Raw genomic sequence first — 16,509 nt, forward strand, 5'->3', positions numbered from 1 at the left:
GCAACTTGGGAATATGGAGAGGCTATGACAATGGACGAAGCTTTGATGCTGTGGCTTACATTCATTCTGAATTAAGAAGTAGCCTGGAGGGGTAAAACTACACATATATGTGGCCTTATTTAAAAAAGGGGGGGGGGAGTCGGGTTAAGTGCAGGTGTCACAAAGCACAAGGACCAGAGTAAGGATCCCGGTTCGTGCCCCTGGCTCCCCACCTACAGGGAAGTCACTTCATAGGCGGTGAAGCAGGTCTGCAGATTTCTGTCTTTCTTCTCCCCATCTCTGTCTTCCCCTCCTCTCTCCATTTCTCTCCGTCCTATCCAACAAGGGTGACAACAATAATAACTACAACAATAAAAAAACAACCAGAGCAACAAATGGAAATAAATAATTAAATAAATAATAAAAAAGGGACACAGGTCAGTGGAAGAGAATAAAGAACCCTAAATAAACTTTCCCATATATTTTACATAAAGTCAACCAATACTTGACAAGGGAATCAAAGTTACTCAATGGAAGAATCAAAGTCTCCTCAATTAATAGTTTGGAAAACTGACAATTTCATGTGGAAGAATGAAGCTGGACTTTTATCTTAGACTACTCATAGAAAAAAATTACTTAAGATTTAAACATAAGGGCCAAAACTATAAAACTCATTAAAAACTGTTTGAGGGAAGCTCCTTGACGCTTTGGAAAATTTTTATTTGAATGTGACACAAAAACCACAAAACACAAAAATAACTCAGACTATGCCAAACTAAAGGGTTTATGCATAGCAAAAATGAAACAGCCAGCAAGATGGAAAGACTACCTGCATAATGGAATAGAATACTTGTAAATCATATATTTTTAATATACGAAAGATCGCAGTAGGAAAAAACAATACAATTAAAAACTGGGGAAAGTTGAATAGACATTTTTCAAAGAAGACATAATAATAACCAAAAGGTACATGAAAGTGTATTCCACATCACTTATAGCCAGGTATATACAAACCAAAACACAATGAGAAATCACCTCATACCTCTTATAATGACTGTATTCAAAAAGACATAAGATAGCAACTGTTTGTCAGGTTGTGGAGAAAGGGGAACTCTTGTATACTATGAATGGAAATACAAATTGTTGCAGCTACTGTGGAAAACAATATGAAGATTTCTCAAAAGAGTCAAATTGAACTGTCATATGATCCCACTCTTAGGCATATGTCTGAAGGAAATAGAGTATCTCAAAGAGATATCTGCTCATTCTATCTTCATTGCAGCATTATTCACAGTAGCTAAGATTGATCTCTCTCTCTCTATCTCTCTCTCTTGCCTCTCTCTCTCCCTCTCCCTCTTTCTTACACACACACACACACACACACACACACACACTGGAATATTCTTGGACTGTAAGAAAGGAAGAAATATTGCCATTTGTGGCAGTCTGGATAAACTTTGAAATCATTGCACTATGAAGTTAGAAAAGACATACCCTTTATAATTAATTAATATGAAGAAGCTAAAACTGCTGAACTTAGAAACAGGAGGTAGGGTAGTAATTGCCAAGGGCTGAGGGCTGAGGGGAGATGGGGAGATGTAGTTACAAATTGAATACCTTCTAACTTGAACTATAGTTCATAATCTGGTGTAATATACCTGAAAGTTGCCTTTACATATCCTCACTATAAAGGGAAATGATAATTGTATGATGAGATGGAGTTGTTAAATAGTACTATGGTGATCATCGTCTTGCTATAAAAATGCTGAACATTTTATAATTGTAAGTAAATTATATCAATAAAACTGGAGAATTAAAGAAACCAAATACACACATATATATTTTTTTTCATTGCATATTAGGGTGAATCACAATTGGTGATGATTTGGTCATTTTGAATGTCAAATACATCAAATTAAAAATGCTGAACTACTTTTAAAAATGCAAAGGTCAGGCAGTAGTGCACCTACTTAAGTGCACATAGTGCAAAGCTCAAGCACCCAAACAATGGTCCCAGTTCAAAACCCCAGCTTCCCACCTGCAGGGGGGGGTCACTTCACAAGCGGTGAAGCAGGTCTGCAGGTGTCTATCTTTCTCTCCCCCTTGTTGTCTTCTCCTCCTCTCTCAATTTCTCTCTGTCCTACCCAACAACAACAGCAGCAACAGCAACAACAACAATAATAACGAGGGGGAAAAGATGGACACAAGGAGCAGTAGATTCATAGTACAGGCACCAAACCCCAGCAATCACTCTGGAGGCAAAAAAAAAAAAAAGAAAAGTAAAACTAGGGAATCCTTGGGTTCCCACATATATATATATGATGCACCTAAACCTCTAATATATCTCTCTCTCCACCATCACTGGTCATCCTTATCAAAAAATAAATAAAATAAAAATAAATATCATAAACCCTTTTTTGGGTCTCTATGTGTTTGTTTCCTTAGTCTTCAATATAGTCAACCTCCTGGCCTTCTCCAGTTTTCTGAGTAAATTCTCAGTATTTTCAAATACATAGTGAACTACGATTTCCAAAACAATCTTCCCCTTTGCCTGTTGTCCAACTATCACTATGAGATGTGCTGACTTTCCTGCTCCCTATACTGGAGACTCTATCTTGGTTTAGTTACTCCATTTTGGTGGAGCAAATCTTCCTCTGGTTTTCTGCAGAACAATGAGCAAGTTATTTTAGATCTTGCTTATCTTTAAAATGTCTTTATTCTGTCTTCGTTCCTGATTGACAGTTTGGCTGGGTAGAGAATTCCAAGATGGACATCATTTCCTATAATAGGTATGAAAACATTGCTATAGTGCCTGATAGTTTCCATTGTTATTTGATGAGAAGACTACAGCCCCCCTTTCCTTGTAGATATTTTTTTTCCTATTTCATTGTTCATAAATTCCACAATCGTAAGCTTTAGTGTGGACCACCTATGTTCATATATGGAAGTTAACTTTCAATCTGGAAGCTGTCATATCTCTATTATGGGAAGTTTCCTTGAATAGTTCTTCAATGTACTTCTCAATTCCATTTTCTCTATTCTCTCTTTCAGGAACTGCTATTATATAAGTATATTTTGTTTTTATAGCTGTCCATACTATTTTTAACCTTTACCCCCTGTTTATCATCTCTTGGTTTGTTAGCTCTAACAAACTAAGTTTCTGGATTATTCCCCCAATAATAATCTTACTGAATAGAGATAGAAAGAATCAAGAGATATGGAATTCCTTGATGCCTGAAGTTATTCCATGGTGTGTATTTGTGGACCCTCTGCCTACTGGCGTAGAAATTGATAATCTCTACTTCTCTGAGCACTGGACTACTCACCCACTTCTTTCCCACATTCCAAAACTCTACTGTTATCTCAATACCTGTTTCTCATCTCCTTATGCCTTTAGAAACACAATTTCCCACGTTTTTGGTAGAATTGCAATATGGAAGCCCAAATCCCACCTTAGATTATTTTTAAAATTTATTACAATATGTTCTGCAAATACCATCTTCTTGCTTAACATTTGCATTTTGACTATTTATAGTGTGCTTCTAGTTGTGTTATCTTCTGGTTTGTATGCATACAGATATGGTGGTCTGTCTACTGAGTGTGAAATTTATAAAAGAAGTCCTGGGCTGGAAAGACAGCATAACAGTTCTGGAAAAGACTATCATGACTAAGGCTCTGAGGTCTAAGTTTCAATCCCCAGCACCACGATAAACCAGAGCTAAGCAGTGGTCTCATGTCTGTCTGCCTGTCTCTCTCTTTCTTTTTCTGTGTGTGTGTGCATATTTTTCCCTCTGTATCTCTCTCTTGCATTAAAATAAATAATTTTTGATAAATAAATCCTTAGCATTATTCAACACTTTTTTTTTCATTCATTAGAACAGAGAGAAATTGAGGGGGGTGGAGGAGATAGTGAGGGAGAAAGGTAGACATCTGCAGGTCTGCTTCCCGTTTTGTGATGCAGGTGGGGAGCAGATGCTCTAATCTTGGTCCTTGTGCAGATCCTTGCACATAATACTATGTGCACTTAAGCAGGTGCTCTACCACCCTGTCTCCTGTCACCACTCGTTTGGAGTCTGAGGCATTCTCTGACCAATAGTTGTTCTTAACAAAAGAAGTCAAAACTCAGGAAGTAAACCTGCTCTTTCTCAGTGAACCCTCATTCTTTCTGTTGGCAAATCACTTGGACATTTTAGGGGCTTATAGTTGACTTTTGATCTTCACCCTCTCCAAAGAGAAAAGCAGGACCCATTTCTCTGAGCAGAATTCCTGGTAACTTCTCACCTAGAAGGTGTACATTCCCAAATGTACTACAGGTTCCCACCTCCTGAGGCAAAATCCCCAGTGCACTCTCCACTCCCCTGAAGTCTGCTTCAACAGCCATGCTGCTCAAAGCCATGTTCCCGCCAGGTAAACTCTATGCAGGAGAAAGTCAGCTCCAGATACACTCAGACAGGGCTTGCCTTGATAACTATTTGTAAGCAGTGACTGATAAATCCAAGAGCTTTGGATCAGATAAAACTTTGATAAATGGTTTTTCAGTGTGCTGGTAACGATACCTACTCCTGTCTCTTCTGAGTCTCCTGCTGCAATCAGCTTAGTTTGTGTTTAATCAACAGCTCAGGCAACAATGTTTGAAAGCCATCATGCCGGGGAAAGATGGCAGAGATAGTCCCCTGCTGAAGGGTATTGTGAGACAGAAAAGTACAAAAACTCACAGCTTTACTCAGAAAGCCCAGTGCCCAGCTAGCACAGCCCAGCTTCTGCCATCTTCACTATTTGAGTGAGATCACTGGAGGCATCAGAAACGCTGAGCATGAGGGGCCAGGCTGTAGTGCAGCTGGTTAAGCGCATAGGGCACAAAGCACAAGGTTTGGCATAAGGATCCTGGTTTGAGCCCCCAGCTTGCAGGGGGAGTCGTTTCACAAGCGGTGAAGCAGGTCTGCAGGTGTCTATCTTTCTCTCTGCCTCTCTGTCTTTCCCTCCTCTCTCGATTTCTCTCTGTCCTATCCAACAACTACAGCAATAACAACAACAACGATAAACAACAAGGAAAACAAAAGGAAGAAATAGCCTCCAGGAGAAGTGGATTCATAGTGCAGGCACTGAGCCCCAGCAATAACCCTGGAGGCAAAAAAAAAAAATAGAAAAGAAAAGAAAAGAAGAAAGAAAGAAGAGGAAAAAATGGTGAGAGTGCTTAGAACTGTTTCTTGACTAGACATATTTCCCTAGACACGGTCTACTAATACCTGGAACAAATGGTACACCAGTCCCTGCTGTTCTACACAGAGGCAAAGTGTCCCTCTTCTCCCTCAAGGTGGTAGAAACACAATTCTGCCTTCATCTGGTCCGCTGAGTCTATTCTTCACCTATGTTAACAGCCCATGAATCCAAATCACCAAAATAAAGCTGTGTTGACCTCATACAGAGACAAGCACTCTGTACCTATACATGGGGGGTGGGGTGGTGTGAGGTGGAGTGGGGGGTGAGGAAAGCATTACACGCAAATGTTGATAAATTTGAAACCATTTATCAGTGTTGTCCCTTCAAATACATGACCCAATCCTGCTCTAGCCCTCACACCAGGCAGAGCAGCTCCATGCACACATGGCCCCATCAATAACTTCAGGCCCTTCTCATGTACCCACTCTACCCTCCAGTCCTCTTCATTTGCCATGGTAAATGAAGAGAAGGACATAATTTTCCTAAGAAGAAGACTGTAGGGAAAGACAAGATACACAGGGTCACTGTTCAGGGTCCTGTTCCTGTCCTCTTCACACCACCCCCCACCCCCCTACCAACAACACTCCAGTCAGGAATTAACTAATACAAAGCCATCACAACTCTGGTCTGAACATCCTGGGGCTGGAGAGTCCTCTGAATTTGTGCCTTCCCTATGAAATAGAAAACAAACAAACAAAATAAATAGTGATGCAGGCTCAAGAGACAGTAAAATCTGACTTCAAAGTCCACTGTGCCATCAACTTGCTGTGGCACGGCAGACAGCTGATGCACGTCTCTGAGCTTCAGCGTTGGTCTATGAACAATGTACGTCTCAGGGTGTAGTAACCCACTCAGGCCTTCAGAAAATGTTGCTTCTGCACACTAGCTTTGACAGCGCATGTACAGAAGCTGCTCTCTCAACCCTTGCTGAGCTCTGGCCAGAGTGGTAGGAAGCAGTGCCTGCAGATGTGAGCAGATGTGGCATGTAGATGCTAAACAAATAATGGCGTTAGTCCTTTTTTGTCATGAGAAGTTATCAGAAGTTATCAGAAGCCAATGGAGCTCATAAGTACATGTCTCACTGGAGACCTTACCTAACATTATTTTTTTCTGTGGGTCAAAACTCTAAGAGAAGGCCAATTGGCCACCCCTAGTTTCAGTGTACTAAGTAGCAGCCAACAGTTCCTTAAACAATTTTAAGTATTTTTGTTATATATATATATATATATATATATATAGAGAGAGAGAGAGAGAGAGAGAGAGAGAGAAGAGCACTAATCAGCTCTGACTTACAGTGATGCTGGGAATTGAACTTGCTACCTTGGAACTTCAAGCATGAAGTGATTTGCAGAAACGTTATGCTGTCTCCTCAGCCCACCACCAGTTCTTGATATACTCTAGCTCCAAACCATCATCTCAATCTTCATGCACTAAACACACTGGGGACATCCACCTTCCTTTCCCTAAAGTCCCAACGGCTGTTTTGTTGTTGTTTATCTTATTTGCTTTGTATTTCTTTGCCACTGGTGCTTTAAGAAAAACTATCAGAATTTCAATTTAGGCATGTTCATGCATGTATATAAATAGGTAGCTGATAGATGACAGATAGAATTATAGATAGATGTGTATTGCATAAGTACACATTTCACTACAGCCATTACCTAGATAATAGAGAGAGATAGATGACAGGTAGAATGATAGATAAATGTTTGATAGCTGATAGGTACAGATGGAAATGGATCCATGCCTGCCTACCTACAGGAAAGACTCTTAAAGGAAATTCCCAGGGTAGAGTGGATACACTATAAAATGGGACATAACAAAGCCTGGGCCCCCAAAGCCAGGGAGAGAAATTACAGTTGATCTTGTTGTTTTAAACCCCAACCAGCCATCATAAAATCAAGGTAACCCCAGAGTAATACTGTCTGGCTTGTGGGTCAAGCTATGCAAGCAGTAAGTTTTCTTTGGGAAAGAGGAGTCTTCTTACAGGACTTGGCCCATGTGTGGCAAGTAACTGGGCAAAGCACACTTAGGGGAGAGAATGAGACTATGTTCCAGCAAAAGGTCAGAGATCAGCCCAGGCCTATCTCTGGGCAGCATCTTAGCTTACTATGACCAGTGTCTAATGCCATGATTAGCAAGACACTTTGGAGCATCCTTCAGATGTTCCAGAACTCTGGTTCCCTGGGTCCCTCCAGAGCCCTCCCAATGTCCACAACCACATCAGTGACTGACACATCTCTCAGGTTCTGCCACCTCCCTTGAAGGTGGCCAGAGGGCACCATATCCTCACTGCCCCCCGCCACACACACCCATCACAAAGGTAAAATCAAGATGAAAACCCAAAGACCCATTTTTGGACTTAATTTCCATTGATTAAAAAAATATTTAAATGCAAAGATGTTGACACGATTAAGCCATTATGGTCTATTGTGCAATTATTTCTTTGATAGTTCATGACGGCTCAATTGGAGGCATAATGGACCATTATGCAATGACATCTTTGCTGAGGTGTTTTTTTTTTCTTTTTCTTCTCCTTTTCTTTCCTTCATCTTTCCTCCTTTAAAAAGAGAGAGAGAAAGAGAGAATTTTTCATTTGCAGATCATTGACTTTTTAATGTCAGATTATTTACTCAATAGTCAATAACAATGCCTTTGGATTCATTATGGGCTATCGTGTAAATAGCTAATTGCATTAATTACAGCCTTTTTACAAATGTTTAGTTTGCAGCTCATCACACCCATGGACTGTGTAATTGCTGCTAGCAGGGCTGATGGGTTGGCTCAGCCCTGGGTGTCTGCCTGGTGACAGGGTGACATCCCTGACATTCTTGCTTTTATGTTCCAAACTGACCAAGTTCTACTTACTAACCACATCAATCCATGAATCTGTTTGCACAAATGCAAACACTCATGTGTGCATGAGTGTGTGAGAGTGTGCATGTATGAATAAGCACACATGTGTCCTCTGTGTATAGCAAGGAGATATGGATATGTGCTTTTGCCAACTATATCAACACATACTTATAAAGGGGAAGGGTGATGATCCCTGTGCAGCTGAGAATTTTGCTTTGACAAACATCGTGCTGTTTATAAATGAGGGGGAAAGGTCTACGACTCGGAAAACCTAATATGTTAAGACATGGCATGTTCCGTGAAGCCTTTTCTTTTTTCTTTTAGATAGTAGTCTGTGATCTCAGGAATGAATTTAGTCTGTATACAAACAAGGGGTGATAGACAGAAAATGAAAGACTCAATCCTATTTATAATCGAACCCCAAACAATAAGATACCTTAGGATGAATCTAATGAAGGAGGTGAAGGACCTTTACAGTCAAAACTGTAGGACATTGTTAAAAGAAATAACGAAGGACATACAAAAGTGGAAGAACAATTCTTGTTCCTGGATTGGAATACTAAAATTATTAAAATGGCCATTCTGGGAGTCGGGCTGTAGTGCAGTGGGTTAAGCGCAGGTGGCGCAAAGCACAAGGACCGGCATAAGGATCCCGGTTCGAACCCCGGCTCCCCACCTGCAGGGGAGTCGCTTCACAGGCGGTGAAGCAGGTCTGCAGGTGTCTATCTTTCTCTCCTCCTCTCTGTCTTCCCTTCCTCTCTCCATTCCTCTCTGTCCTATCCAACAAGGACAACAACAATAATAACTACAACAATAAGACAACAAGGGCAACAAAAGGGAATAAATAAATAAAATAAACATTAAAAAATAAAATAAAATAAAATAGCCATTCTACCAAAAGCAATCTACAATTCCAATGCAATCCCTATCAAAATTCCAATGGGGGGGCCGGGTGGTGGCACCTGGTTGAGCACACATGTTTCGGTGCTCAAGGACCTGGGTTCAAGCCCCCCCAACACGTCCCCTGCAGGGGAAAATCTTTGAAAGTGGTGAAGCAGGGCTACGGGTGTCTCTCTATCTCTCTCCTTCTCTATCACCCCCTTCCTTCTGGATTTCTGGCTGTCTTTCTCTAATAAATAAATAAATATAAGTGACTGATATCAAACATCTATACAGAACTGGTACAGATCTACAAAGGAAGTAAAAATAACCCAGCGATCTTTTTAAAATTGAATTTCTCTACTTAGAAAAATGTATATCTACAAAACATTTGAGTGAAACTTTTTCCCAAATGTCTTCTTTAAATTTTTTTTATTGGTGAGTTGGTGGTGATTGACAAGATTGTTGGGTAACAGGTATAATTCCATACAGTTCTCACCACCAGAGTATCATGTCCCATCCCCTCCACTGGAAGCTTCCCTATTCTTTCTCCCTATTCTTTTGGGAGTATGAACCAAAATAAGAAACAATTAGGGATTTTGTTTGTTTGTTAATGGGAAAGATGGGAGGAGAAAGAGGGATCCAGATATCACTCTGGTGCATACCCCCCCAGCCTGCTTCTATCTTTTCCTAGTGGAGTAGGGCTCTGGACAGGTGAGGTTTTGGGACATATTGGTGAGGTCATCTGCCATCTAAATCTAGTCTTAAAATTTTTTCAGACCCCTAAAGTAGTGTGCAAGTTTAAAGCATGAACTATCACAATGGTGCAGGAAGCTGGCCACATATAATAAGTGTCGGAATGGTCATCATAATGATCTTTGCTGTAGAGGGGAGCTTAATGTGAAGAGAACCTTTGTGGACCCTGTTTGTGTGGGATCCAGTTCTGAAATGATTTTGAAAAAGGTTTCTCCCAATCTGGCTCTGGGGTCTGCTCCAATGCCAAGATTCAAGCATACAGTCCTTGTAGTACAGGTAAGGAAGTCAATAAAAGTGTTCTTAATGCCATCTCTAAGTGTAGTTACTGTTAATAATTTTATGCCTTTTTATACACAAAGTGGGCCTAAGAACTAAGTAGTTTTCTAAAGAAGATATACACATGGCCAACAGACACATGTTGAAAAGCTCCACTTCACTTATCATTGGAGAAATGCAAATTCAAACTACACTGAGATACCATCTCACACCTGAGAGAATGGCTTCCATCAACAAACCAGTTCCAGCTCCTGGCTCCCCACCTGCAGGGGTGGTTGCTTCACAAGCAAAGAAGCACGTCTTCCCTTCCTTTCTCAATTTTGTCTATGTCCTATCCAACAACAATAATAACAGCAAAAATAACAATGGAAAAATGGCCACCAGGAGCAGTGGATTTGTAGTGCAGGCACCAAGCCTCAGTGATAACCCTGGAGGCAAAAAAAAAGGGGGGGGGAAGGAGGAAGTCAATTCCTAATCTTGTTCTATTTCAATTGAATCATAGTAGTGGTTCCCTGATTTTGATGTTTTCTCCTCTCTAAACTCCCCATTTGTTCATTGAACCCCAGACCATCACTGTCCCTTTCTCCATTGTTCTGTAGGGTTCCCATTCACCACTTCCCGTACTGTACCCCTGGACCACATTACACACCCTCACTACTTGGATTAACTGGTCACTGGCCACGTTGTCTTTCCATCAGGGATTCATCATCATATTCAGAGTTAGGGTGAAAAAAATCTTAATGACTACTTAAAAGCAATTCATGATTCCCGGGATGAGTGAGAATGAGTTAATACTTTGAGTAAGGAGACACACAGTGGTGCTCTGGTCCTAATCAGCAAATCCACTCAGTAGGGCTAATTCTACAGTCCACTGAGTACTATAGATTCACCTGAAAAGGAAGCTTTTTGCAAAATAACCACCCAGTCATCAACTCTATCCAACACAGAACCTATCATCATCATCATCATCATAATTAATAATGAGTCAAAACCAAACTTCACAAGTCACTGAATCCAAAAAGAACATTTGTCAGTCAAGCAAGCACTACCTCCTACTCATCTGGATATATAACTTCTAAAATCTAATTAAATAGTAAATAGAAGCACTAAATAAATAATGAAGTCATCGTTAAAAGCAGTTAAAACTCAAGGATTCTTCTTTAGCATACCAAAGAAAATTATTATCTCTTTTATCTTTCTTGAATTTTTTTTTCCCCTTCAAAAGCTGGTATCGAGAGAGTTTGCATTAAGTGTCGACTTCTGGCTTAGGAAGTATAAGGCAATGCTGATTTCATCCAGTTAGCCCTGCCTTCTGTGCTAGCTTTTTTTTTTTTTTTCCACAGAGTACTATTCAGCTCTGGCTTACAGTGGTGCTGGAGATTGAGCCTGGGCTTTTTGGTGCCTCAGACATGAAAGCCTTTTGCATGAACATTATATTCTCTATCGTGCCCCATAAACATAAACAATAGAGTAGACCTTCCCATATGTGAACATGAACTTCATCTACAGACACACAATCCTCCTGTGTGTTTTGATATGTGTTAAACATGATGGGATGTGGAGTTCTGGTGGTGGGAATTGTGTGGAGTTGCACCCTTCCTATCCCATGGTTTCTGTCTGTGTTTCCTTTTTATAAATAAAAAAATGTTTAAAAATCATTTATTTACAAGAAAATTAGCCATAAAACTGCAGCTCTAAGCAAATCCTCTGTAGAAACACAAGACCTAATTTGCCACCCTTTTTATATTTATCTTTCAAATAATGTCCCCATCTATTGAGCTCACCTTTACTGGCTAAAATTGGAATACATGGATGTTTGTACTGTTTAATATCCCATGAATAAAACTGGCTTTTGGCTTTTGTCCTTGAAAAAAAAAGCACTCTTCGTTGGTGCATTCCCCCCAGAAGGGGAGCAATGTTACGGGAAGATGACCAGAGGGCTCTGAACCCCAACTCCATCCAGACACCAAGACTGGGAGAGAGAAGAGGAAAAAGGGAAGAATATTCAGAAGTAGCAATAAGTGTAGGTGTGACTTAGAAAGGAAAAGAAGGCAGTACCATAATGGTCATAAAAAAAGAAAAAATATGGTTTCATATATATGTAAATAATAGTCAACCCATGTCTGTGGCCTTTGGAGAACTACTGCAATTTCCAGTGGTAGGAAAGGTGTGGAACTATACTCCTGTGCCTCATAATTTTGTAAAGCAATATTAAATCTTTAGTAAAAAATTTAAATAAAAAAATGAAAGCATTCTCAAACTTTAATGTCAGAAAAACATAGATTTGGTGAGTTGTTTTTCAAATGAACAAGAAATAATTGCCCAGAGACCCCTTTTCAAGTATTCTAGGAATAAAACTCTTCCAGAGATGCAAGACAAATGTCTCAGATTATCTAAAAGAAGAACTGTAAAATCCCCCACATAACAGTTGCAAGAGTGGTTCCTTCTGCTCTCTTAGTGGTGACAAAATGTTAAAAGTACCAGAAGGTTCCAGTACCTGAGATTTGAGCTCAGCAAGCTGGTATAATAATGTAAACATGCTTCCTATTTGTATGCACAATCCCCCACTCCCAGAATGTTTTTCTCCTTTCACTGTTAAACATGTCAAATATTAATGGCCAATAACAATTCTAAAATACAACTAAGGGCCCTCCAAAAGCACCTATGTTCAGTCTATTCAGTCTAGGAAACAAAAGAGAAAACATACAAGGGACTAGTTTTGTTGTGATTATGAAATTTGTCACTCGGCTGAAGGAAAAGAATTGGAAGCTAAAATAAAGGCCCTTATGTACTATATAGTCTTCTTTGTAGCATAAGGAACAAATGGGACAGTTCTCCTAGCTAGCAGCAACCATGGGTGCTCGTATTTATTCAGATGGTTCTACTAAGATTTGGATATTTTAAAGAGAGAGACAGACAGGGAGGGAGAAAGAGAGAGAAAGAGAGAGAGAGAGAGAGAGAGAGAGAGATCTTGCTATTAAGCAGAAGAGCTCTGTTTTTCTTTGTGTCAAGTGACAGAAAACTGATTCATAACATGCTCTTCCACTGTCTCTGGAAACCAATTAGGTAGGTCTGAGAACCTTGTGACTGGAACATTCAAAGACCCTTCCTCATCACCTCTACCTCTTCTGTCCAGTATCTTGGCTGCCAGACTCTCTTACATTTCTACTGCTGGAAGGAAATAAACTTGTCTACTGAAACTTCCTATTGTCAAGTAGCTCCGCCAGGACCTATCAACAATATGATCATTAGAATCCTGCTGACCTGGCTAGGGAGACGACATAATAGTCCTGTAAAAGACTGAGGCTCTGAGGTCTCAGGTTCAGTCCCCAGCACCACTATAAGCCACAGCTGAGCAGTGCTCTGGTCTCTCTCTCTCTCATTAAATATAAATAAATAATTTTTAAAAATAATCCTAAAGAACCAGGACCACATAAATGTAATGCAAGTGAGACAATAGAATGCATTCTAAAAGAAGAGAGATAAGGGTGGGCTATACAGAGAAAACAGTATTCTCTATACATAGGCTGCACTGTATCCATGACAGCCATAGATGGTTCACAGCAACAGAAAACTCCTAAACAGAGACTTCAGTTGATACTCAAGTTTCTCCCAGATCCTTGCAACCTGGGCCAGCAGGAGATAAAGACAAAGTGTGGCCCTTGACCTCATGGAGCTTAGAGTCTCTGAGCAAAGATAGATTCGCATCTATCCCTGTTAGAGCAGATGGATTTCACTGGCAAGCTTTGTAGTGTCACTTAGAAGTAACAGCCAAGTAATTGAGCCTGGTCAGGAGGGTGAGGAGATAGCAGATGGTGTGAAAAAGGATTTTGTATCTCCAGCTCTCAGAAGAAGGGGTGGCTGGGAGTGGGGGAGAGAGTCAAAGGGAAGAGCTTCTGTCTGCAGACCACCTGGAGTTAGGGTACAGTAAATAGGTTTCTAGGCTGATGTTTCATACCTCCTAACACCCCAGAGGAACAGTACTTTCCCTCTATGAATCTTCTAGCAAGAGTACATATCAAAAGAAGAAGAAGAAGAAGAAGAAGAAGAAGAAGAAGAAGAAGAAGAAGAAGAAGGAGAAGGAGAAGGAGAAGGAGAGGGAGAGGGAGAGGGAGAGGGAGAGGGAGAGGGAGAGGGAGAGGGAGAGGGAGAGGGAGAGGGAGAGGGAGAGGGAGAGAGAGAGGGAGAGGGAGAGGGAGAGGGAGAGGGAGAGGGAGAGGGAGAGGGAGAGGGAGAGGGAGAGGAAGAGGAAGAGGAAGGAGAAGAGTACATACTACTACTTCCTTGAAATCCAAAGAGTTCAACTGAACTTGGAATTCTGGGAGACTCAGAAGCAAATCTTCCAGTCCAAAGCATTGCCTGAGGGCTCCTAAGATGTCAGACCATCACCTCTGCAATTTATAAGTTTGCCCTAGGGGAAAAACACCAGCTCAACACCAAGACGTGGGAATGGCTGTCTTGTGAACATCACCCTTCTCCTATCCTTCTCCTGCCGGGTGTACTGGGAGATACCTCGGGCTTTTACCTGAAGAAAGTCCAATCAATTAGTAGCAAGGCAATGAGGAGCTCATTACGAAGGCTGATTCACACTGTAAATAATTCATTTTGGAGTCTCTTTACTAGCAACACTCTATGCAACATGTTAAACAAAAGCCATTGCCAAGAGTGTGTTTCCCGTATCAAGTTTAAGGAACATGCCATAAGTAGAGTAATTTGAACTCTAGGGTGATCAGAGCTGAACTTTTCCATAGGAGTACCCAGCCCAATCATTTTCAGACTCAACAGCAGAGATGTATCACCAGAGACAGTGGTCAAAAAGATGCCCATGTGCTTTCCCTAGACATTCTGAGCCTAAAAGCCTGGGGGGAAGACAAGGTAAGCATCATCCTGGAACTCCATAAATCACACTTTGAAAAATGCCTTATTCACTGCTTAGAAAACACATCTCTGCTTTTCAGCCCCCAAGTTGCAGATGCTTCCATGATGCCAGCCTGACTTCCCTGGACAGACAACCTCACCAATGTGTCCTCGAACCCCCCACCTCCCCAGACCCTTATCCCATTGGAGAAAGATACAAACAAGATGGGGATACAGATTAACCTATCAATGCCCAAGACCCTTGGAGAAGCAATTACAGAAGTCAGACTCCCACCTTCTGCACCCCATAAAGATCATTGGTCCATAATCCCAGAGGTATAAAGAATAGGGAAGCTTCCAATGGAGGGGAGGGGACATGGAACTATGGTGGTGGGAAATGTATGGAATTGTATCTCTCTTATCCCACAACCTTGTCGATTATTATTAAATCACTAATAAAATAAAGGAAAGGAAAAAGAAAACACAAGTCCCCCAGAATTTCAACAACAGATGGCACAGGGAGTGAGCATAGCCAGGACTAGAACCCAGAGAACTGAGGCCCCCAATCCTGCCTTTCTCTAACTCATTTAACTGTTCTCTAATTATATTATTAATAATGACTTCAACAACTGGAATACTTTATCTCTAATTTTGTTAAGCAGTAACCATTTATTAAAGGGTGGGGACAACTAGACTATAGGTGAAGCGATAAGGATGTCTTATACATTGGAAAATAGACTCATACTACTCTACACAACTTTAAAGACAATTGCATTTGCCTGTGTGTGTGTGTGTGTATGTGTGTGTGTTTTGAATCAGTAGACTGAAAGCAAATGATATAGAAAAAATCAAAGAAAGCCCCAAGTCATCTTCCAAAAAAAGAATGCCTTAGCAAACTTTTAATGCAGATGATCTTGAAACAATTTACTAGCTAAGTGATCCATGATTTTTCTTAACACAGATTCTCATTGAAAGAGAGATAGGGAGGGAGGGGGGAAAAAAAGAAGCAAAGAAATATTTTAAGAGCTGATGGAGTCAGTATCATTTCTTTTTCTTTTACTTAATTTTCCAGGTATCTCAGCATGATCTGAATAAATTATGCTGACAATACCATAATATAAATGATAAATCATCGACACAGTTTTAGTGATAGATTGCATGAAATGTAAATAATAACCAGGACTGCTAATTGGCTGGCTTCTTAGGAACAAAGCTGCAGACACGTGACTCCACCAGTCTGAGCTCAGTCATTAAACATTTCTGCTGGTAAGCTGTTTCTGCTGGCCTGGACAGGAAAGCACAGCCCTGCAGAGAAACCTTTGTGTGGAAGTTCTTCTGGCCTGAGAGTAACATTATGGTTATGTCATGGACAATGTTTCTTTGTCCCTCTAGAATGCAATGAGTTGGGATGTCACATTGTCCCCACTGGAAGAAGCAACAAGACTTAAGCAAGGAAAACCTCTTTTTGTCAGTTGAGTTGTTGAATCTTTCAAAAAAAACCAAAAAACTTCTGACTCATGTTGATTTTTTTTTGCTTTGATAACGATTTGATTACAACTTCATCTGACCAGAAACATAAGCTGTTTCTATATGCTCCTTAGTTTGAAAATACCTTGTTAGCATTCATCATATGTTTGTGGAGCTTAAAAATATATTTTGTTTCATTTTTTTCCCCAAACAAATCCT

This window comes from Erinaceus europaeus, chromosome 2, assembly GCF_950295315.1.
Source record: "Erinaceus europaeus chromosome 2, mEriEur2.1, whole genome shotgun sequence".
NCBI lineage: Eukaryota > Metazoa > Chordata > Mammalia > Eulipotyphla > Erinaceidae > Erinaceus > Erinaceus europaeus.